At 42.1% G+C, this 22,197-nt stretch overlaps 1 protein-coding gene, 1 non-coding gene and 1 pseudogene across 3 annotated transcripts in view; all 3 read left to right on the top strand.

Moving 5' to 3' along the window:
* Window positions 1–22,197, top strand: part of JAK1 (Janus kinase 1) — a 246,721-nt gene that overhangs the window by 23,928 nt on the left and 200,596 nt on the right. The window lies entirely within an intron of this gene.
* Window positions 1–22,197, top strand: part of LOC101102528 (eukaryotic translation initiation factor 4E type 2-like) — a 57,801-nt pseudogene that overhangs the window by 7,874 nt on the left and 27,730 nt on the right.
* TRNAG-GCC (transfer RNA glycine (anticodon GCC)) lies at window positions 19,151–19,224 on the top strand. Its single transcript has one exon. It is a non-coding gene; the product is annotated as a tRNA-Gly (tRNA).

The following is a 22,197-nucleotide window of genomic DNA, read 5'->3' as shown; positions in this document are numbered from 1 at the left end:
CAAACCCCTCAAGGCCCTCTTGTGGACATCCTAGGGAAATCTGTCAATGTTTCTGTGTGCCATCCATCAGAAACAAGCAAAGATGCCTTGTGAGGTGACGCCCACATCACTGGAGGCATTCAGGGTGAGGCCAATGGCTGCATTCTCAGGTATGGGACTTGGCAGAGGGCTGATCCCTAGTTTAGTCCTTTGTAGATGACGGGCAAATGTATTTTATTCAACAGAGTAAGACATAAAAAGTCCCTGTTCAGTCAGCCGCTCAGAAGGGACTCTGGATTTGAAAGGTCCTTAAGGCTTAAGACTTCCCTGGTGGCTCGGTCGGTAAAGCGTCTGTCTACAATGTGGGAGACCTGGGTTCGATCCCTGGGTTGGGAAGATTCCCTGGAGAAGGAAATGGCAACTCACTCCAGTACTCTTGCCTTGAAAATCCCATGGACGGAGGAGTTTGGTGCAGGCTACTATCCATGGGGTTGCAAAGAGTTGGGCACAACTGAGCGACTTCACTTTCACTTTAAGGCTTACCAGGCCCCCATCGGGGACAGGGTTGCACAGGGTTTATAAGGAGCAAAATTCAATGGCCAAAAACAACTCTGGCCAACTGTGAAGCCCGATAAAAATACTAGCAATTTCACAAAGTCTCTTGATTTTACATGAATTCAGTTTCATCTAAGTAGCATTTTGGCTATGTGCCACTAGAAAGGAAATTTCCCTGTGTGTATGTTATTTTTTAAAAAACTTAGAGACCCTGGTTTGCCACGACTGTGCAGGTTAAACAGGAAAACACACACAACACTTGTTTGTGTTTCTGAAAGGGGACAGCAGAGTTCAGTATAGAGCTGGAAACAAAGCCAGCTGCTTCCTGTGAAATGTCTGTGGGCAGGAACTACAGACTCCCAGGATAACTTCAGTTTCTTATGATAACAGTTACAAAGTGGCCATCAAGTAAGAACAAAGGTCAGTCCAGGCACATCCAGGGTCCTGGGCTTTGATACAGTATCTAAAACTAACATAAATCCTTGAAAGCTTACAAGTTCTTGCTCTTTTGACTCCACATTTGAGATGCAGAGGGGAGCTAAACTATATCCCTGTATATTTAACTTTTTTTTTTTTTCCCATTTCAACTTTCAAAATAAGACCTTTGCTTAGATCAGGCAGAGCCTGAGGAAATGAGAGCATCACCCACCCCGGGATGAGCCCATCCCACTTGAAGACTGAAGAAGCTTGTTCCACTGGGAAGAGGTCCTCCTCACCTTGGTAGTGAGTAATTCCTGCTGGCCGCCACCGACTCCAGGCTGAAGCGAGGCCTTCAGGAGCACAGAGGGAGATCTGTGTGCTCCTGTGCCTCTCAGCTTCTGGACAACCCAGCCCTCCCTGGAATCACTGGGCACTGACCTGATGCCTGAGACCAGATTACACATCCTCATTTTTCACGATGAATCCTACCTACTGTTTTTTCATTTTGTGAATCTTGATAAGAATAGGAGTCATAATGTATCCTTGCATATTCCTCCCCCGCCCAGACCCCAAGTCCTGAGTGCCCCTCACCCTATATGCATCCTTTTTATCCCTGTACTTGCCACATTTGTTTCATGGTTTCCCAGTCAGCTTCACTAAAATGAGCACCTTTCAGGCAGAGAAACAATATCTTCTTTTCTTGGTCTCCCCTGCCCCGAGCAAAATGCCTTGTCTGTATTAGGTGCCTGGTAAATGTTTATTGACTGAACATGGAAGAACCAGAATGCGTAGGAAGGTGGACAGGATCCATCGGAAGGGGAAGACCTTGGAGTCCAGTTTATAGGAGGAACTAGGTAGGGGTGTGTGTGTTGGGAGTCTGTGCTAGACATACTAATGGACGCTCAAAAATGTCCATGTCTGAATTTCTGGAAACTGCAAATATGTTATGTTACATGGCAAAGGAGAATTAAACATTGGAGATGGGGTTAATGTTACTCTCCTGCTGACTTAAAATTCCGGAGATTATTGTGGATTATCCAGGTGAGCAGTGTAATCACAGGGCTCTTATAAGAGGAAGGCAGAACGGTCACAGTCAGAGCAGAAGACAGGACAACAGAAGCAGAGACTGGAGTAACATGGCCACAAGCCAAGGAACGCAGGCAGCCACCAGAAGATGGGAGATGCGAGGAAGGATTCTCCCCTTGAGCCCCCAGAATGAATGCATCTCTGCCAGCACCTTCATCTTAGCCCTGGAAGGCCCTGAAGTCTTCTGACCTCCAGAACTGTAGGATAACTTACCATCTTATGAAAAAATAAAAATAACCAGAATAAACTTTTTTGGCCAGTTCAATATATTTGTATTGTTTTAAGCCCACTGAATTTGTGATAATTTGTTACAGCAGCAGTTGGAAACTAATATAGAGGCTAAGCTTAGTGGAAATAACCTAGTGAAAGCCATGAACTTGGAAAAGAAATGGCCATGTGGGAATAGCTTGGCAAGCATCCAAAGAGACATTCCCAGCTGAGTCACCGTAGATCAAAATATGATCAGAATTAGTTACTAGCTCCGTGTGTGCTGCCTCTAGCCTCCCAAGTAATGAATGTCTCCAATAACTTGGGAGGTGCCCTAGTAGAGTTACTCTAAAAGGGTCTGCCAGGCCGGGGTTTGCGTTCTCTGCCTCCCATAACTGTATGGTCTTTGGCAAGGTATGTCACCTCTCTAAGCCACAGTTTTCTTATCTGCAAACTAGGGATAAATCTGTCTCTTAACTAGAAAATTGGTGTGAGGATTACATAGTACATGTAATGTCCTTAACATAATGCCAGTCACATAGTAAACAGTAACTGCTGTTACTGCAAGTAGACATTCGATCTTGTTTATAACAACCGTCTTTGAGGTATCCCTATACTCCTCACTGACTGAGTCATATGGTCGGCCTTCCCTGGTGGCTCAGATGGTAAAGAATCTGCCTGCAGTGCGGGAGACCTGAGTTCAACCCCTGGGTTGGGACGATCCCCTGGAGAAGAGAATGGCAACCCACTCCTGTATTCTTGCCTGGAGAATTCCATGGACAGAGGAGCCTGGCGGGTCACAGTGGTCTACAGTCCATGGGGTCCCCAAGAGTCAGACACAGCTGAGCGACTTTCACTTTCGGAGTCTGTTTGGTGTGTTCTGGGGACAAAAGCCTGAGAAGAACAACCAGGATGGCTGAAAGACCCCAAATCGAGTTCCCTTAAAAGAACGCCGAGACTTCTCTGGTGGTCCAGTGGTTAAAAATCCACGTGCTAGTGCAGGGAACATGGGTTCAGCCCCTGGTCTGGGAAGACTGTACCTACTGCAGGGGCAACTGGGCCCATGTGCCATAACTCCTGAACCTGCACGCCTAGAGCCTGTGCTCGGCAATGGGAGAAGCCACTGCAGCGAGGAGCCCGCACACTGCAACTACAAACAGCCCTCGCACAGCAGTGAAGACCCAGCACAGCCAGAAATAAATCAACAAAATTAAAAACGAATGGCTGAATGGATGCAGAGCTTTCACATGAAGCCCTCTGAAACATTTTCAGGACTGGTTACACAAGAGGACTCCCTTACTCAGAAAATTATTAAGAATTTCAAGATGACAAGCACAGAACATTGAAGGAGCACGGGGCCCTGCTCGACAGTTCACACACCCATGGTGTGACCTTGAGTATCACCATGTAAAAGTAATATGTAAAAGTGATGGCCTCACTCTGTGAGGCCCTGGTAACAACAGCTGCAAGAAAGTGAACACATTCAAGGCTTTGGAAGATGATGACAGTGGGGATCACAATCGGAAAGAATAAAACAGCACATGGGAACATGATGAGGAGGAAACATCAGAATGAGGCAGAAGCATCAGGAAGAGAAAGGCTGTTGTCCTAGATCTGAGAACATCCCTTGCAGCCCAGCTCTGCTTTCTGGTACTCCAGGAGGATCCCAGGCCATCCCACCCACTCACAGGCTCTGAACAGAGTATCAGTCAGGTTGGTGCCTTTGCCTGTACAGGAGCAGTCCTGAAGGTTTTATGGCAGCATGGTAGCTCCTTAGAATCTGACAGGCCACAGTAACTTTTTCAAAGAAGGAATTAGTCCTGTCTGGAGGATGATGCAGATAAAAATGGTGGCTAGTGAATTATTTTGTTATGGAAGGGTTTGGCATCCTGTTGCTGGCAGAATCTCATCCTGGCTTTGCTCGGGGGATAGTTCACAGTTGTGGAGAAGCTCTGTGGGCACCTGCAGTCTCTGTGTGGTTTCAGAAAGACATTATTTCAATGTAGAATAAGACTGCAAGTGACCTAGCAACCACAGCCCCAAACTGGACATCTGTGTGTTTAAAATGGGTGGGAATTCTCCAGCCAGTCCTTCCCTCTGCTCACTAAGGGGACATCCCTGAGCCTCACGCTCCAACACTTTTGCACTCATTCCTACCCTCCAGCATTGCTGACTTTATAAAGGAGAAAAATGGAAAATGTGACTTTGTAATAGACACGCTTTGTCTTTTAATAGAGTTCTGTGGAGGGGAGTTCAGCCTTTTGTTTTTCTCTCTGCCGCCTAGATGCCTTTGGGCATTCTGTGGTGTTCTTCTCATGCTGTGACATTGTGACCACGTGTTCCAGCCAGAACTGCCACCTGAGGCTTGTCAGTGTTGTGAACGTCTGTGCATCCAGGGAATGCTTTCTGTTGGAGAGTCCTGGGATAGCTCTAAGTGCTCTCTTCTAGCTCTGCCGTGAAATTACTGGGACATTTTGTTAATTTATTTCCCCTCTCCCCCCAAGCCCACTGTTCTAAAATGTGTTTCCGATTTTCTCTAGTTTCTTCTTCTGCCCTCCCTCCCTTCTTCCCTCCTGTGGTGCTCTCGTTCCTTCTGAGCCACAGCTGTACTTAGCACTCCATCCAGGGGGCTGCACCAGTTTCACTGAGGCAGTTTGGAAGGGATGCTAAACTGGAGCAGAATCTAGTTCGATTTAGGAGTTAGATTATAATGCATGTTCCAAGGGTGGGAACTGGAGCCAAAGACAGTGACTCTAATTATTTTCCCAGATGCAGGGCCTGTGTGTCCAGACTATTTCTGTGGGTTCTTGCATGGCCCCTCTTTGGGGAAGGGAAATGGGTTGTTGCTGGCCTTAACATTTAGTATGGTAAATTCTGTGCTCCTGAAAGTGGGACATCTGAAGAGAAGGTGGCTTTGATGAATGGCTTCATGTGCATGGCTGTGCCTGACTGTAGTGGTTGGTAAACCTTTCAGTCCCCATCACCTGTTAAACCCAGGATTTAAATACCAGGATGATCCAGGGTGCCCAGACCTTTAAGGGTTCTTAAAGGTTAATGCAGACATGCTTTTATTTATTTATTTTTAATTTTTTTAATTTTACTTTACAATACTGTATTGGTTTTGCCATACATTGACATGAATCCGCCACGGGGGTGTACATGAGTTCCCAGTCCTGAACCCCTCTCCCACCTCTCTCCCCATATCATCTCTCTGGGTCATCCCAGTGCACCAGCCCCAAGCATCCTGTATCCTATATCAAACCTAGACTGGCGATTCATTTCTTACGTGATAGTATACGTTTCAATGCCATTCTCCCAAATCATCCCACCCTCTCCCTCTCCCACAGAGTCCCAAAGTCTGTTCTATACATCTGTGTCTCTTTTGCTGTCTCAAATACAGGGTTATCATTACCATCTTTCTAAATTCCATATATATGTGTTAGTATACTGTATTGGTGTTTTTCTTTCTGGCTTACTTCACTCTGTATAATCGGCTCCAGAATTGAAAGAGACACGTGTACCCCAATGTTCATCGCAGCACTGTTTATAATAGCCAGGACATGGAAGCAACCTAGATGTCCATCAGCAGATGAATGGATAAGAAAGCTGTGGTATATATACACAATGGAGTATTACTCAGCCATTAAAAAGAATACATTTGAATCTGTTCTAATGAGGTGGATGAAACAGACATGCTTTTAAAATGACCTTTCATCAGAGCACCTAGAATTCAAATAAAGTAATGATTCAGAGTCCTATAGCAACCTCCAAGTAGCTTTTATCTGATTCTTGTGAGGATTGCAGTTCTTGATTTAAGTCTTTCTTTAAACCATATCCTTGAAGGCTGGAGGATCCTCAGCCACCTGGTCTCAGAGAAAGATATGAGAGTGACAGGCATTTCCTTATTGTATGTAGATCACTTTCTTCTTACTTTCCAACTTCTGAATACTCTCTAATTATCACTGTTTGTGGAGGGCTCAGACAAATACAGGAGTAACCCTGGCTAAAATAGGAAACACAGTCCTCTTCCTAAGGTTTATTCAGATCCCAGGGAGGTCTTCACTTTTACATACACTCAGATTTACCGTGGACATTCTGAAGAGAGCAGAGATTTGTGTGCATGGATGGGTGCACATGTGTATAATGTGTTCATGAGTGAGGGTCTTATCGGACCAAGTGTTTAGGTACATTGTCCTTTTTTTTGCTTTTTTTTTGTTTTTGTCTCATTTGTTTAAGCTTTTTAAATATCTTTTTAAAAATTGAAGTATAGTTGATTTACTGTGTTAATTTCTGCTGTACAGCAAAGTGATTCAGTTATATATACGTCTGTCTACTCAGTCGTGTCCAAATCTTTGTGACTTCATAGACTGTAGCCCACCAGACCCCTCTGTCCGTGGAATTTTGCCAGGCAGGAATACTGGAGTGGGATCCTTTCCTCCTCCAGAGGATCTTCCCGACCCAGGGATTGAATCTGCATCTCCTGCATTGGCAAGCAGAGTCTTTACCACTGAGCCACCTGGGAAGCCCTCATCTTATACATCCTGGTTTGCATCTTCTAACCCCAATCCATCTCTCCCCCAAGGTTTTTGAATCTCTTATATTTTCTAGAGCTGCCTCCTATTTCCCCTTTCTCTTTGTCATTGAAGTATTTAAAAGTTAACTTTTTCTATCAAAAACATACTGACTCTATGTTGGCTGGAACAAAGGGTTTTATATCTCTATTAGGCAGAATCTTACCTGCAGTCTTCACAGAGATACTCCGCCTAGGAGATCTAAATGGGGGGGTTGAACAGTCAATATGTTCAAATGACCTATTTTTTCAGACTAGCTTGAAAGGTTTTTTCCCATTTATTTTAACTCCCTGGGCCTCTGATATGATGAGAAATGACACAGCTTTGGGTATATCATTACATGTTCTAGAAATCAAGGGAAGAAGGTCACTGGGGAACTGGAAATAGGTCTCCACTTTGGCTATTTTCCCGTGACCCTTTGCTGGGTTTTTCCATTTGTAGCTGGCCTTCACTTTCCTCCAGGGCCCTTTTCTCTCCAGTTTTCTGTTCATGTGTGTGTTTGCTTTTTCTCCTGGGACAACATTTTTCTACCTGGAGAGAAACTAATATGGTCCACAGCGCTCCAAGGTGAAATCCAAGTATTTGCCAGTGAAAGGAGAGGGAGCAGGGTCTGCGACGAGAGCTGATTGTACTTTGAGAGGAATTGTCTACTGCAGCGGTAGTAGACATGCCAGAGGGTGAAAAAGAAGGGACAGATTTGACCCCGATAGAGACAGCTCGAACTAAGGGGAAGAAACTGCAGGCATAACATAAAGGAGAACTTTGTAATAAGCCAACCAAAGAGAGGAGAAACTTTGGCACCTCTGTCCCCAGAAGTGTTCAGGCAGAAGGTAAGCAATCACTGAGCTGGAAAGCAGACGACTCATCACTACAGGTGCTCAGATTCTGGAGAAACGAAGAGTTGTGCTAAATGCCTAAAATTATTTCTACTTCTGATACCAGGTGTGTGATAGTTGCTCAGTCGTGTCCTACTCTTAGAGACCCTGTGGACTGTAGCCTGCCAGGATCCTCTGTCCATGGAATTCTCCAGGCAAGAATACTGGAGTAGGTAGCCATTTCCTTCTCCAGGGGAACTTCTGACCCAGGGATAGAACCTGGGTCTTCTGCATTGCAGGCAGATTCTTTACTGTTTGAGCCACCAGTGAAGCCATCAAATTTTTAAATAATGTATTTATTTTTTATTATTGGTTGTGCTGTATCTTCATTGCTGCCCACAGGCTTTCTCTAGTTGTGGCGCCTGGACTTCTCATTGCGGTGGCTTCTCTTGTTGTGAAGCACAGGCCCAAGGCACATGCGCCTCAGTAGTTGCAGCTCAAGCGCTCTAGAGCGCAGGCTCAATAGTTGTGGCAACGCAGGCTTAGTTGTTCTGTGGCATGTTGCTCTAGGGCTTGTGGAATCTTCCAGACCAGGGGTCGAGCCTGTGTCCCCGGCATTGGCAGGTGGAGTTTTATTCACTCTCTCACCAGGAAAGTCCTCTACCAAATATTTTAAGAAAGTAGATTTTTAATAAAGATTTTAAAATTTAAAAAATAAAAAACTAAAAAAAATAAAAATAAAAAATAAAAAGATATAAAAATTAAAAAAAAAGAAAGTAGATTTTTAAGAGCCCTCAAGCTTTTCTTAAAAATTTAATGCAGTTTTTGAACAATATGGAACACACATACACACTCACACACACATACCATTCTTTCCTGCATTCACAGCTTTTCACATATTTTGTTGTTGTTATTCAGTCGCCAAGGTTGTGTCTGACTCTTTACGACCCCATGGACCGCAGCATGCCAGGCTTCCCTGTCTTCACTATCTCGGAGTTTGCTCAGGTTCATGTCCATTGAGTCGGTGATGCTATCTAACCATCTCATCCTCACATATTTTCCCTATTGTGATTATTCTGCTTAGATGTAGTTTTTCTGTTTATGCATTTTCTTGATCATATAATATTTCACTGAATGAACATAGCATAATTTATTATTTCCTAGTTATTGGGTGGCTTTGTTTTTTTGCAATGTTTAATTATTATAAAGAGCTATGCTCTAGATTTTTTACATATGCAGCTTCTCTTCCTTCTTGAAATACTCTATTAGAATAATTAGAGCTCATTAGATTGCAGATTATATAGCTCATTGGAACAGCCTAAGTAAAAGAGGTTTGTTGATAAGCATACAGAGCAATCACAAAGATACAAAGCACAAGACACACATAGGAACTGGAAAGGGGTGTCCAGCACACCCCATCTCCCCTCCCTGGGCTCTTGTTTTCTTTAGATTGTCTTTCTTTTTGCCTACTTCTGGTTTCCTGTGCCCTTATAACTGGTTCATGTGAGCCTTTGACATGCCTTGGAGCCAGAGACCTCAGGTTTTTATCAAATGAGTCTAGAGCCAACCACTATCTGATCAGAATTTCAGTATCTCTTATGTCAGATTCCCAAGCAAGAGTCTGCTAAGCCACGAGCCTCAGACTTGGTGGCCCGAGCTCTCCTCTGATTGGTGGAGGAGAAAAGGCTTGGTAGTGGTGGCAGGGTTCTGGAGTCTGTCCAGATTCAAATAGAGCTCTACCGCTTACTAGCCATGTAGATGTGTGTTAGTTTCTTAGCTTCTCTGTGTCTCTGTGTGCTTCTCTGTAAAATGTGGGTAGCTCTGCACCTTACTGCATGATGTTATTGTGAGGATGAAATAAAATAATCCTTGTCAAGGATTTACAAAAGGTCCTAAGTCCTCAATATGTGTTAGCTCTTAGTTGTTTTTTTAAAAATTTGTTTTGTGGAAAAATATACATCACATAAAATTTACCATTTTACATTTTAATTGTACAATTTTACATGTTAAATGTACGCCAAATTCAGTGGCATTAAGTACATACACATTTTTTTAAGAAGTAAGAGGAATCCAGGTTGGAAAAGAAGTAACAGAACTCTATTTGCAGCAGACATGATACTATACATGGAAAACCTTAAAGATACTATCAGAAAATTACTAGAGCTAATCAATTAATTTAGAAAAGTTGTAGGATACAAAATCAATACACAGAAATCCCTTGCATTCCTATACACTAATAATGAAAAATAAGAATTAGAAGTTAAATAAACAGTCTCATTCACCACTGTAGCAAAAAGAATAAAATACCTAGAATAAACCTACGAGGAGACAAAAGTACATACACATTTTTTTTTTGGCAGTGCCACTTGGCTTGTGGGATCTTAATTCCCCAACCAGATATCAAACTGGGATCCAGGCAGTGAAAGCATGGAGTCTAACCACTGGACCACCAGGGAATTCCTGAGTACATACACATGCTTGTATGTACATACGCATTACCACTATCCATCCCTAGAACTTTTTCCATCATTCTAAACTGTAGCTCTTGTTTTAAAATTATCATTGTTAACGTTTATTTCATATATGACTGCTTGGGTCCACCCTTTGAAAGGGTATGACCAGGGTGCTCCGTGACTGTCTGTATAGTAAATAGACACTCTTAAGTAGTTACTGAAAATATCACATTTTTATTGATAGAACTCTTTAAGCCTTACAGATCACTTTTACATGATTATTTTATTCAGTCCTCCCAACGAAGGGCTTCTTGAAGTAGGAAGGGGCTATAATCCTTATTTTACAGGAGACTCAACTGAGGTTCAGGAAATCTAAATTGCTCAACTTCTCCAACCTTCTTACTTGTTGAGTCAGGACTCAATGTCAAGTCTTTTCACTCCAAGTTCATGGCTTTTCCATGACATCTCAGAGATGTGATTACTCAGCCAAGCTTTATACCCATTTGTCTGTAGTCCTTATTACATACTCTATTTCAGCTTACGAGAAAGAAGAGAAGAATTTTGAATTGGAACTTGTGGGTGGGTTTCATCTGGGAAGTACTGGCCTACAAGAAGTCTGTCCGCTAGTTTAGTTTATATCTTAACGTATAGGAAAAACAGTAATAATTTAACTTTATCTTGTATAATGTGATTCTGTGAAAGCCAAAAAGTGGAAGGGCTGGTTAATGAACCTCTTAACTTTTACTTTGAGAAAGTCCTGAAATATTTGATGGAAACAAATGGCACTCCTAAGTGGCCTTTTCAAAATGAGATAGTGAAAAAGGCACCATTAGAAGCAAAATGGGTTAGTGTCTGCTGGTATTTTACTGTTTGTACAGAGAAACATAGTTTGTCTGATTGGCTTTATTAAATATTTTAGTGAAAAATGCCTTTGGCCAAATACCAAAAGTCTTATAAAAAGTCTTCGTTTTAAACAAAAACCACAGGAAGAAAGCTTGTGTGGACTCAAGCTACCCCATAGCACCTTTCTAACAACTAGACTCATGTTTGCTATTAGGCAGTTTTTCCATTAAATTAATGGCCACTTTTTGGGCTAGATACTTACCTTCCATTTGGCACTCAGGCTCATTTCCTTGTCACTTGTTCTAAAAGAAAATCACTCAGGAGAACTGAACACCTTAGTGTGATGAGCTTTTATTGTGTCTGTTCTAATCATTCTTTTTGTATGAAACTTATGGATTCTCCTGGGCCCTTTCATAGCAAGTCACATATCTTTTCTTTGGCTTTCAACCTGGTATCTGTGCTATCCTGATCTTACCCCATCAATGCTGATCTACTTTCCTTAATGCAACAGTGCCATGTATACTGATTTCCTTGTAACTCTCTTTAGTCACGCCCTTCCTTGACTTGTGTGGAGTAACTTTCCCCTTTATCCATCCTGAACATTTCAGTCCCTTTGCTGCCTCCAAAATCCAAGTTATTCTCTAAGGTTTTCTTGACAGTTTCAACTTATGTGTATTTCATTCTACTGTGAGTTTGTATAGCTTATAAATTACTACCATCTTTTATTGAGCACATATTAAGTGACAGTCCCTTTATCTCTACTCCTCATTACAACTACACAAGGTAGTTATTGTCATTCTAATTTTATAAAAGAGGAAACCAAGATTCAGAGAGATCAGATAATTTCCCCAGAGTCACCCATCCTAAAATGCTCAGCTGAGGCTAGAACTGCAGGGATGACAGGCAGATTCTAAAGCTCTCACTCTTACCACCTATGCTGTGTCTTAATGCCATGCTGCTTCACGTGTTTTCTAAGTGTGTTATATGTGCTAGTTTTCTCTCCTTAATTGCCTCTTAAAATCAGGGGTTATATAATTTAAAACTTGTATCCAACTGCTAGTTGCAGAGATTCAGAGTAATGATGGCTTCAATAAGATATATGTTGGTTTTTCTCTTACTTGGAAGGAGTTCAGAGAAGGTCAGCTGGGACTGATAACGTGGAGCCTAAGGGAGCATTATGGTCCTACTTCTTTCAGCTCTTCCCTGGGGCTTCCTTGGCTCAAACGGTAAAGAATCAGCCTGCAATGCAGGAGACTGGAGTTCGATCCGTTATGCACCGAGCCCGTATCTCCGAACCGACCGAGAGAGCGAACAAGTCCACCACAGTAATGCAAAGGCAAGAAGGGAATTTTATTTCTAGCGCGCTAGGGCTCAAGTCTCATCCGACATGGCAGAATCTGACGAGAGCCCCGAACAAAGGAGTATGGCAGCTTATATACAGGCAGTTCTTTGTCTCAGTTACAGGAGTAGCTGGCGTTACATGATTGGCTAGGCAGGATGAGCGCATGTCCTTTCTCTTTCTGGTTGGTGTGTACGGGAAGTCTTCCTAATTTGGTCAAGGAATGCTGTTTTTTCCCAGCTAACAGGAAACATGACTCAGGTCCCTGGTGCTATGCACCTCACTGAGCCGTCCGGCCTGCCTGACAATCCCTTGGTCAGGAAGATCCCCTGGAGAAGGGAATGGCTACCCACTCTAGTATTCTTGCCTGGAGAATTCCATAGACAGAGGAACCTGGTGGGCTGCAGCCCCACAGGCACAAAGAGTCGGACATGACTGACTAACACTTTCACTTTCTGCCATCCCCAGGGTGTGAGCCTTGTCCTTTCATTTATAAAATGGCATCTGGAAGTCCACCCATCATATCTGTGTTCCAGGCAAGGTGGAGGAAAAGGGGAAAAGGGAAAAGGGAAAACAGACAACTTCTGTTTATATCTCATTGGGCACCACATATGCAAGGAATCCTGGGAAATATTTTATAGCTCAGTACACTGATTCACCGAATAATGAAGATGTAGTCTGTTTCTGAGAAAGAAACGAATGTTGAACAGGCAACCAGTGGTCTCTGCAGAGACCCATGTCCCCATCTTCTTTTATTTTTACGTAACACCAAATGGTGCTCAATAACCACTGGTGGACAGTTTAATGCAGAGAAAGAGCGAGTGGAAAAAGATGATTTAGAAAACTGATAAATGAAGAAACTGAAAAGACAATAGCCACATGTGATTTCTAATTTATAAATATGTTTATAAAAGCAAAATACCCACTGTCTTTTTCCTAAAAAACCCTGCTGTTATTCAGGCATCCTGTATGGAATGCTTTAAAAATTAACATCAAGATTAAGAAAATGAGGCCAAGTCATTTCAAATTATTTTGAGTAGATTCATGGTTGTTTCTTTCAGTCTTTATTCTTTGCATACATTTTATTTCCATTTACAAAATTGGAATCATAAAATGTTCTGTTTTGCAAAAGGGTTCATTGCAAACCATCACTTCTAACAAAATGACCAGAACTCAGGCATATCTTATGAGCACTTAGAGAAAAAGGGTAGATTTTATTTCCAAAAGAAATTAGTGCTATGCATTTCCGCAACTGTCTTTTGAGTTTCTCATTTTGACTTGTAAAATATTCGAATGCTTTAAAGAAAAAACCTATGGTAATTACCTGAAGTCTTTCACTAGCCCCCTGATTAACATCCAGAGAGAGTCTTGGTTTGAGACTAAAAGCACATTTTGTAACTTAAAATTTTGATATGTATTTTAAAATTTAGAAGTTTGAATGAATGATACATGGAACACCTGTAAGCCCTATACACAGCATTACCAATTGTTTATAATTTAACCCATTTGTTTTATCATTCTCTCTCTCTTCCCCACCCCTCCCCACCTCTTTTTCTCTAGTATGTAGGTATGATATTTTTCCAGAAACTTTGGGAGTAAATTAGAGATATCGTATGTTAAGAGACCCCTAAATATTTCAGAATATTTTCTGAAAAAATGACTTAGATAACCACAACAAAATGATCAGAACAAGAAGTCACCATTGATAGAATACTGTTATATAATATATGATCCAATAGGCAAATTCCATTAATTGTCTCAATAACATCCTTCACGTGTGCATGCTCAGTCACTTGCATGTTCAATCACTTCAGTTGTGTCCAACCGTATGGACTGTAGCCTACCAGGCTTCTCTGTCCATGGGGATTCTCCAGGCAAGAATACTGGAGTGGGTTGTCATGCCCTCCTTCAGGGGATCTTTCCGACCCAGGGGTTGATTCTGCATCTGTTATGTCCCCTTCATTGGCAGGCGGGTTCTTTACCACTAGCACCACCTGGGAAGCCTTTAACATCCTTTGTAGCTGTTTTATTTTCCCAAGCCAGCATCCATTCTTAGACAATGTATTGCATTTGGTTATCATGTCTCTTTACTCTGGAATGTCCATCATTCCTTCTATTTTCTTTCTATTTATTTATCTTCGGCTATGCTGGTCTTCATTGCTACATGCAGGCTTTCTCTAGTTGTGGCAAGCGGGAACCACCCTGCAGTTGTGGTGCGTGACTTCTCATTGTGGTGGCTTCTCCTGTGGAGCATGGGCTGTAGGGTGTTCCAGCCTCAATAGTTGTGGTGTGGGGCTCTAGAGCATAGAGTTGTGGTGCATGGGTTTAGCTGCTCTGCGGCATGTGGAATCTGCCCAGACCAGGAATCAAACCCGTGCCCCTGCATTGGCATCTGGGTTCTTAACCACTGGACCACCAGGGAAGTCCCTTCTATTTTCCTTAGTTGCCATTTTACCATGAGGACGGGCTTCTCTCCTAAAAGAGATTTTCTGATGCTGTGTGGCTATGTATGTCTTTCTTTTCCCTTCCAGTCTAATTGAGTTATAACTTATATATAGCGCTATGAACATTTAAGGTACACAGCATGATGATTTGACTTACATACATCATGAAATGATACCACAATAAGTTTAGTGAACATCCATTATATCATATAGATACAGCTTTAAAAAATAGAAAAAAAAGTTTTCCTTGTGGTGAGAAATCTTAGGATTTACTCTAACAGCTTTCATTTCTAATGTACAGCCATGTTAATTATACTTATCATGTTGTAATTACATCCTTAGTACTTATTTGTCTTGTAACTGGAAATTTGTATTTTTTAACTGCTTTCATCCAGTCCTCCCCATCCCCATCTCTGGTAACCACAAATCTGATCTCTTTTCCTATGAGTTTTTGGTCTGTTTCTTTTTCAAGTATAATCATCCTAAAACACTTAGTTCCTGGTATGCAACATAGTGATTCAATATTTCCATACATTTCAAACTGATCACTCTGATAAGTCTAGTTTCCATCCGTCACCATACAAAGATATTACATAATTATTGACTTTATTCCCCATGCTGAACATTTCATATCTGTGACTCATTTATTTTTAACTGCAAGTCTGCACCTCCTAGTCTCCCTCACCTATTTCTCTCTTCCCCTCACCCCTCTGGCTACCACCTGTTTGTTCTCTGTATATATGAGTCTGTTTTTGTTATATTACGTTTGTTCATTTGTTTTTTAGAGTCTACATGTAAGTGAAATCTACAGTGTTTGTCTTTCTCTGTCTGACTTATTTCACTTAGCGTAACACCCTCTGGGTCTATCCATGTTGCAAGATTTCATTCCTGTCTATCATTAAGTAATATTCCATTCATCTTTATCCATTCATCTATTGATGGTCACTTAGGTTGTTTCCAAATCTTAGCTATTGAAAATAATGCTGTAATGAACATAGGGGTGCAGATATCTTTTCAAATTAATGTTTTCATTTTCTTCACATAAATACCCAGGAGTGGAATTATGGACCCTGTGGTGGTTCTGGAGGCTGTATGTTTCTGAGACTTTGTCTTAGTCTGTTAGGGTTGTTATAATCAGGTGTCATAGACTGGGTGGCTTAAACAACAAAAATTTATTTCTCACAGTTCTGAAGGCTAACAAGTCCAAGATCATGGTGACAGCCAGTTCAGTTACTGATGCGAGGTTGTTTTGTGGCTTCAGTCATCCACCTTGTCGCTGTATCCTCATGTGATGGAGACGGTGCACTGATGTCTCTCACTCTTTTTATAAGGGCATTAATCCCACCATGGAGTCTCCACCCTCATGATGGTGGTGGTTTAGTCGCTAAGTCATGTCTGGCTTTTGAGACCCCATGGACTGTAGCCTGCCAGGCTCCTCTGTCAATGGGATTCTCCAGGCAAGATTACTGGAGTGGGTTGCCATTTCCTTCTCCAGGGCACCCTCATGATTTCATCTAAAAGTAATTACCTTCCAAAGGCCCCAGCTCCTAATACCGTCACATTGGGGGGTTAGGGCTTAGGTAAATAAATTTAGGGGGGGACACACATGTTCAGTCCATAATAGGCTTCATAAAAAAAAAAAAAACCATTCTGAAAAGATAGTGTCTCTCTTAGGAAGCATCACTATCAATAAAGCTAGTGGAGGTGATGGAATTCCAGTTGAGCTGTTTCAAATCCTAAAAGATGATGGTGTGAAAGTGCTGCACTCAATATGCCAGCAAATCTGGAAAACTCAGCAGTGGCCACAGGACTGGAAAAGGTCAGTTTTCATTCCAATCCCAAAGAAAGGCAATGCCAAAGAATGCTCAAACTACTGCAGAGTTGCACTCATCTCACATGCTAGTCAAGTAATGCTCAAAATTCTCCAAGCCAGTCTTCAACAATATGTGAACCATGAACTTCCAGATGTTCAAGCTGGTTTTAGAAAAGGCAGAGGAACAAGAGATCAAATTGCCAACATCTGCTGGATCATGGAAAAAGCAAGAGAGTTCCAGAAAAACATCTATTTCTGCTTTATTGACTATGCCAAAGCCTTTGACTGTGGATCACAAGAAAACTGGAAAATTCTGAAAGAGAGGGGAATACCAGACCACCTGACCTGCCTCTTGAGAAATCTGTATGCAGGCCAGGAAACAACAGTTAGAACTAGACATGGAACAACAGACTGGTTCCAAATAGGAAAAGGAGTACATCAAAGCTGTATATTGTCACCCTGCTTATTTAACTTCTATGCAGAGTACATCATGAGAAACGCTGGGCTGGAGGAAGCACAAGCTGGAATCAAGATTGCTGGGAGAAATATCAATAACTTCAGATATGCAGATGACACCACCCTTGTGGCAGAAAGTGAAGAAGAACTAAAGAGCCTCTTGGTGAAAGTGAAAGAGGAGAGTGAAAAAGTTGGCTTAAAGCTCAACATTCAGAAAACTAAGATCATGGCATGCAGTCCCATCACTTCATGGCAAATAGATGGGGGAACAGTGTCAGACTTTATTTGGGGGGGGGGCTCTAAAATCACTGCAGATGGTGACTGCAGCCATGAAATTAAAAGATGCTTACTCCTTGGAAGGAAAGTTATGACCAACCTAGATAGCGCATTAAAAAGCAGAGATATTATTTTGTCAATAAAGGTCCATCTAGTCAAGGCTATGGTTTTTCCAGTGGTCATGTATGGATATGAGAGTTGGACTATAAAGAAAGCTGAGTGCTGAAGGATTGATGTTTTTGAACTGTGGTGTTGGAGAAGACTCTTGAGAGTCCCTTGGACTGCAAGGAGATTCAACCAGTCCATCCTAAAGGAGATCAGTCCTGAATACTCATTGGAAGGACTGATGTTGAAGCTGAAACTCCAGTACTTTGGCCATCTGATGCGAAGAGCTGACTCATCGGAAAAGACCCTGATGCTGGGAAAGATTGAGGGCAGGAGGAGAAGGGGACAACAGAGGATAAGATGGTTGGATGGCATCACCGACTCAATGGACATGAGTTTGGGTGGACTCTGGGAATTGGTGATGGACAGGGAGGCCTGGCATGCTGTGGTTCATGGGGTCACAAAGAGTCGTTCATGACTGAGTGACTGAACTGAACTGAGTGTCTCTCTTGGGCTAGGTAACTGTGATAGTGAAAGTTAAAGCCCATGCCTAGTAAAAATGATTCCTTACTCTATTCTCTATAATATAACCCTTTAATTTTATTCTTACTTCTACTGTCAAATGCTTTGGGAATTTGGTCACTCTTCTCTTGTTTAGCACGAAAGACTGTTTCTCATTTGTTGCTATTAGACAAATCTGGATTTAAATTCCATACTTGCAGTTGTGTGTGTGACATGAAATACCTTCTTTGGACTTCAGTCTGTTTGCCTGTAAAATAGGCATGACTTAGGCCTATTTCAAAAGTGTGGTTGGGAGTGGGAGGAATAAATACGATAATGTATGTAAAGGTATGTAACATGGTGCCTGATATAGAAAAGCAGTACCTGTCTTTAAAATTCCAACTTTAAGTGACCCAGTTTTGCAAGTTTCTTTACTTTCAGGAGGTTAGATGCTTGACTTGCACAGAGAAGTCAGACAAGCTTCTTCGATACGAAGTCTGCATCAAAAAGAGAAAGGTTTAGAGGTATCTACCAAGGTTTAGATCATTCGTGTGGTTCTGTCAGTTTTTTCCTATCTTCCTCTTTCTTTCCTTTCCTTTGTCACGTACTGAATGACATTTGCTACGTGCAGTCACCATTGTAGGCACTAGAGATGGAACAGCAAATACAATTTCCTGGAGAAGGAAATGGCAACCCACTCCAGTGTTCTTGCCTGGAGAATCCCCGGGACAGGGGAGCCTGGTGGGCTGTCATTTATGGGGTCACACAGAGTCGGACACGACTGAAGTGACTTAGCAGCAGTAGCAGCAGCAGAGTTGACTTCAATTATTTTTAATCAAAGAAGACAGAGGGTAAATATACAAACAGACGTTTTCGATAGAGCATGAAAAGTGCTGTGTAAAAAAAAAAAAAAAAGCCAGGAAGGGAAATAAGGATTGTGAGGGGGGTTGCTATTCCATTAGATGGTCAGAGAAGACTTCACCAAAACGGGGACATAAAGATGTGAAGGAGATGCCAGAGCGGGTCATTAGAGTGAGTGAAGCAGAATCATTCCAGGCAGAGGAAATCTTTCAAAGAGCAGAAATCTAAGGTAGAGGATGACTTACTGATGGTTCAGCCGAGGGAATCAGGAAGGAAGCTAAGGCAGTTCTGTGGAGCACAGGAACACGCCACCTCCCTCCTCCAAGTGTGTGTATAGGCCCGAGCAGAATGGCCAGCTGGAGGTGAGGGCTAGTGGCAGCTGTAGAGGCTACAGCTCAGACCTCTCTTCAAGAGTGTGCTGGGACTTCCCTGGTGGTCTTGTGGTTTAAGACTCTGCACTGCCAATACAGTGGGCCCAGGTTCAATCCCTGGTCAGGGAGCTAGATCCCACAGGTCACAGCAAAGTGTTCCCCTGCCACAACTGAAGACTCTGCATTCCTCAACAAAAATTGAAGATCCTGTGTGCCACAAGTACGACCTGGTGCAGGCAAATAAATAAATATATATAGTTTTAAAAAGACATCTTTTTTAAAAAAAGGAAAAAGAAACATGCTTCAAGGAGCACAGAGAGCTGACAGCCTCCAGCTGAGGCACCTTCTACATCCACCCTAGCATCCAGGGTGCACCATGTTTTCCCACCGAATTGTCAGCCAGTGACTGAGCCTGGTAAAGCTGGGTGTGACCACGGCCATGCAGTATGGGACTCCTTGAAGGGCAATCTTGGTGCCAGGGCTCCCTGTTAGTCTGCCTGTGACATTTCCAGAGCTACACCACAGTCTGAGGCTCTGCTTACTCACCCACCCTTCCTTCGCCTCCTTGCACCAGGATCAGCCCTGCATCATGATTTAAAGTCTTTCCCTGCTCACTCCTACCCCTCCTCCTTTTACCTTCCCCCGACATTACCCCCCAACAAGTTGCTTTTACTTCTGGGTTTTAAAAAGTGATTACAGGTTTTTCCATTAAATGATAGTTGTAGTGATAAAGAATTCTTTTATTTTTGGGGGACCAATCATAATACAATGGTATTAAGTGACTAATAGTTAAATAATCACAATGGAAAAAGACGTTTATCAGTTTCATAATCGATAGACAGATAAAAAATAAAAGATAATTACAGTTGCAAGCCATAATGGAAACATGATTAACCTAACACTATAAATAATTGCATGCAATTTGGGGGGTTAAGTAGAGCGATGTGGTAAGTGGAAGTGCATACATGCACAGTTTCATCGTCCTAGCCAGCCTGTGTCTCTTGCTAGTGCATTTAATCCATTTATATTTAAGGTAATTATCGATATTTATGATCTTACTACTATTTTCTTAGGTATTTGGGGTTAATTTTGTGTAGGTCTTTTCCTTCTCTTGTGTTTCCTGCCTAGAGAAGTTCTTTTAGCATTTATTGTAAAGCTGGTTTGATACTGCTGAATTCTCTGAACTTTTGCTTGTCTGGAAAGCTTTTGATTTCCCTGTCAAATCTGAAGGGGAGTCTCACTGGGTGGAGTATTCTTGGTTGGAGGTTCTTCCCTTTCATCACTTTAAATATATCATGCCATTCTCTTCTTAAATTCTTTTACTGCTTTTGTGTGTGTGTGAATTCAGTTTTATTTGGGGCAAAAATAGGACTGCAACCCAGGAGACAGCACCTCAGATTAACTCTGAGAGACTGCTCCAAAGAGACAGGGGAAGGTCAGAGGGAATATATGCAATCAAACACAAAGTTTCCCAATAAATTGCTTTTACTTCTACCCCATCCTTGTGTCGGTCTGCTTTCTAGAGAATCCGGACTTACAGAGGCAGAACAAAAATGCCCATGAGGAAATTTTGCAATAGCTCCACTCTCTACATAAGTCAGGTACAGCATCACAGAGATGAGGAAAGAGTACAGTCCATGGTGGTGTCAAGGGATAACCAAAGTTTCCAGGGAATTGCCATCAGCTCTACCCAAAGCCATCTTAAATAGTATTCAGTCCAAGTAAAACTGTCCACTCATTAAAATGCAAATGATTTCAAAAGCAATTCCTATAGATACTCACTTCAGTAGACTGCTGTCCCTAATCATTTCTTATATAGAAATTCTGGAGTTACCAACAGATAAGTTCCAAACTCTTAACCCAGTTGGGAGTAATGAGGCTCCTACTGCTCAGTTACCAAACTAGAATCCGAAGAGGCAGCATGCATTCAGAGAGGAGGAAGAGCCACTCCTTTCTGTTGCTGGAAATCAAACCATGGGAGTCTGACATTTCCTAGGCCTCCAGCTAAGAAGAGCATCTCTGTCTTCCACGCTAGGCTGTAGTCAGAGGCCACCATTTGGCTCTAGCTCACTGTACTCCAATGATATTCCAACCAGAAACCATTCTCAGAGTTGAGTGAATCATACTCTAATCTCGGAGCTGAGTTTGCAGTTTAGGGCTCAATCAGGCAATGAATCCAAAGATTTTCTGGGAAATCTCTAAAATCCCTCAGGAAAGCAAACACTCACTGGGAAAGAAGTGACTCTGGGCTGAGGTCACATGGAGGGCAGGTAAAAAAGAGTAAATCCCCTTTAGTGCCAGGTACTGCAATGTGTTTGTATATCTGGAGCCACACTGTGATGTCAGAATCATACTTTAAGCTTAGAAAAATGTGGTGTGAAAGGTTAAGTGGTTTTTCCAAGATCATAGTGCTTAGCAAATATCAAAGCTAGAATTTCCAACCAGGTATTCCAACTCCAAACATTGTAATTTTTTCCCATGATTTTACTACTAACTATTCTCTTGCCTTAAAAATATGCCTCTATTGAAATTAATAACAGGGGATTCCCTGGTAGTCCAGTAGTTAGGACTCTGAATTTCCATTGCAGGAGGTATAGGTTTGATCCCTGGTTGGAAACTAAGATCCTGGAAGCCAAGCAGTGCAGCCAAGAAAAGAAAAAAGTTTATCTTGTAGACACATCTCTTGGCTTAGTTGCTTTGATAAAATCATGTCAACTTTCAGTCGGACCATGACCATGGAGGGGAAGCACTGTATGATATGTTGTTTGTTTGTTTTATTTGAATCTTTTGGCTATACCACAAGACATATGTGATCTTATTCCCAGACCAGGGATCGAACTTGCACCCCTTGCATTGGAAGCATGGAATCTTAACCACCAGACTACCAAGGAAGTCCCAGGAAGCACTAGTTTGTGACATATCAACGTTTATTTTCCTCTTCTTTTAGTAAAGAAGAGGAAAGTGGATGCTGGTAAAGAGTATTCTAATTTGGTCAAGAGTATTCTAATTCCTCTCTGGTGAATTTCCTCTCCCTCACTGCAGTCCATGAGCTTTGGTTGGACTCTAACTCTGGCTTCAAGAATGGACTCCTTTTAAAACTAT

Source organism: Ovis aries, chromosome 1, assembly GCF_016772045.2.
Source record: "Ovis aries strain OAR_USU_Benz2616 breed Rambouillet chromosome 1, ARS-UI_Ramb_v3.0, whole genome shotgun sequence".
Lineage (NCBI taxonomy): Eukaryota > Metazoa > Chordata > Mammalia > Artiodactyla > Bovidae > Ovis > Ovis aries.
Note: the sequence above shows the minus strand (reverse complement) of the source record. Positions and strands in the feature narration are given on the sequence as shown.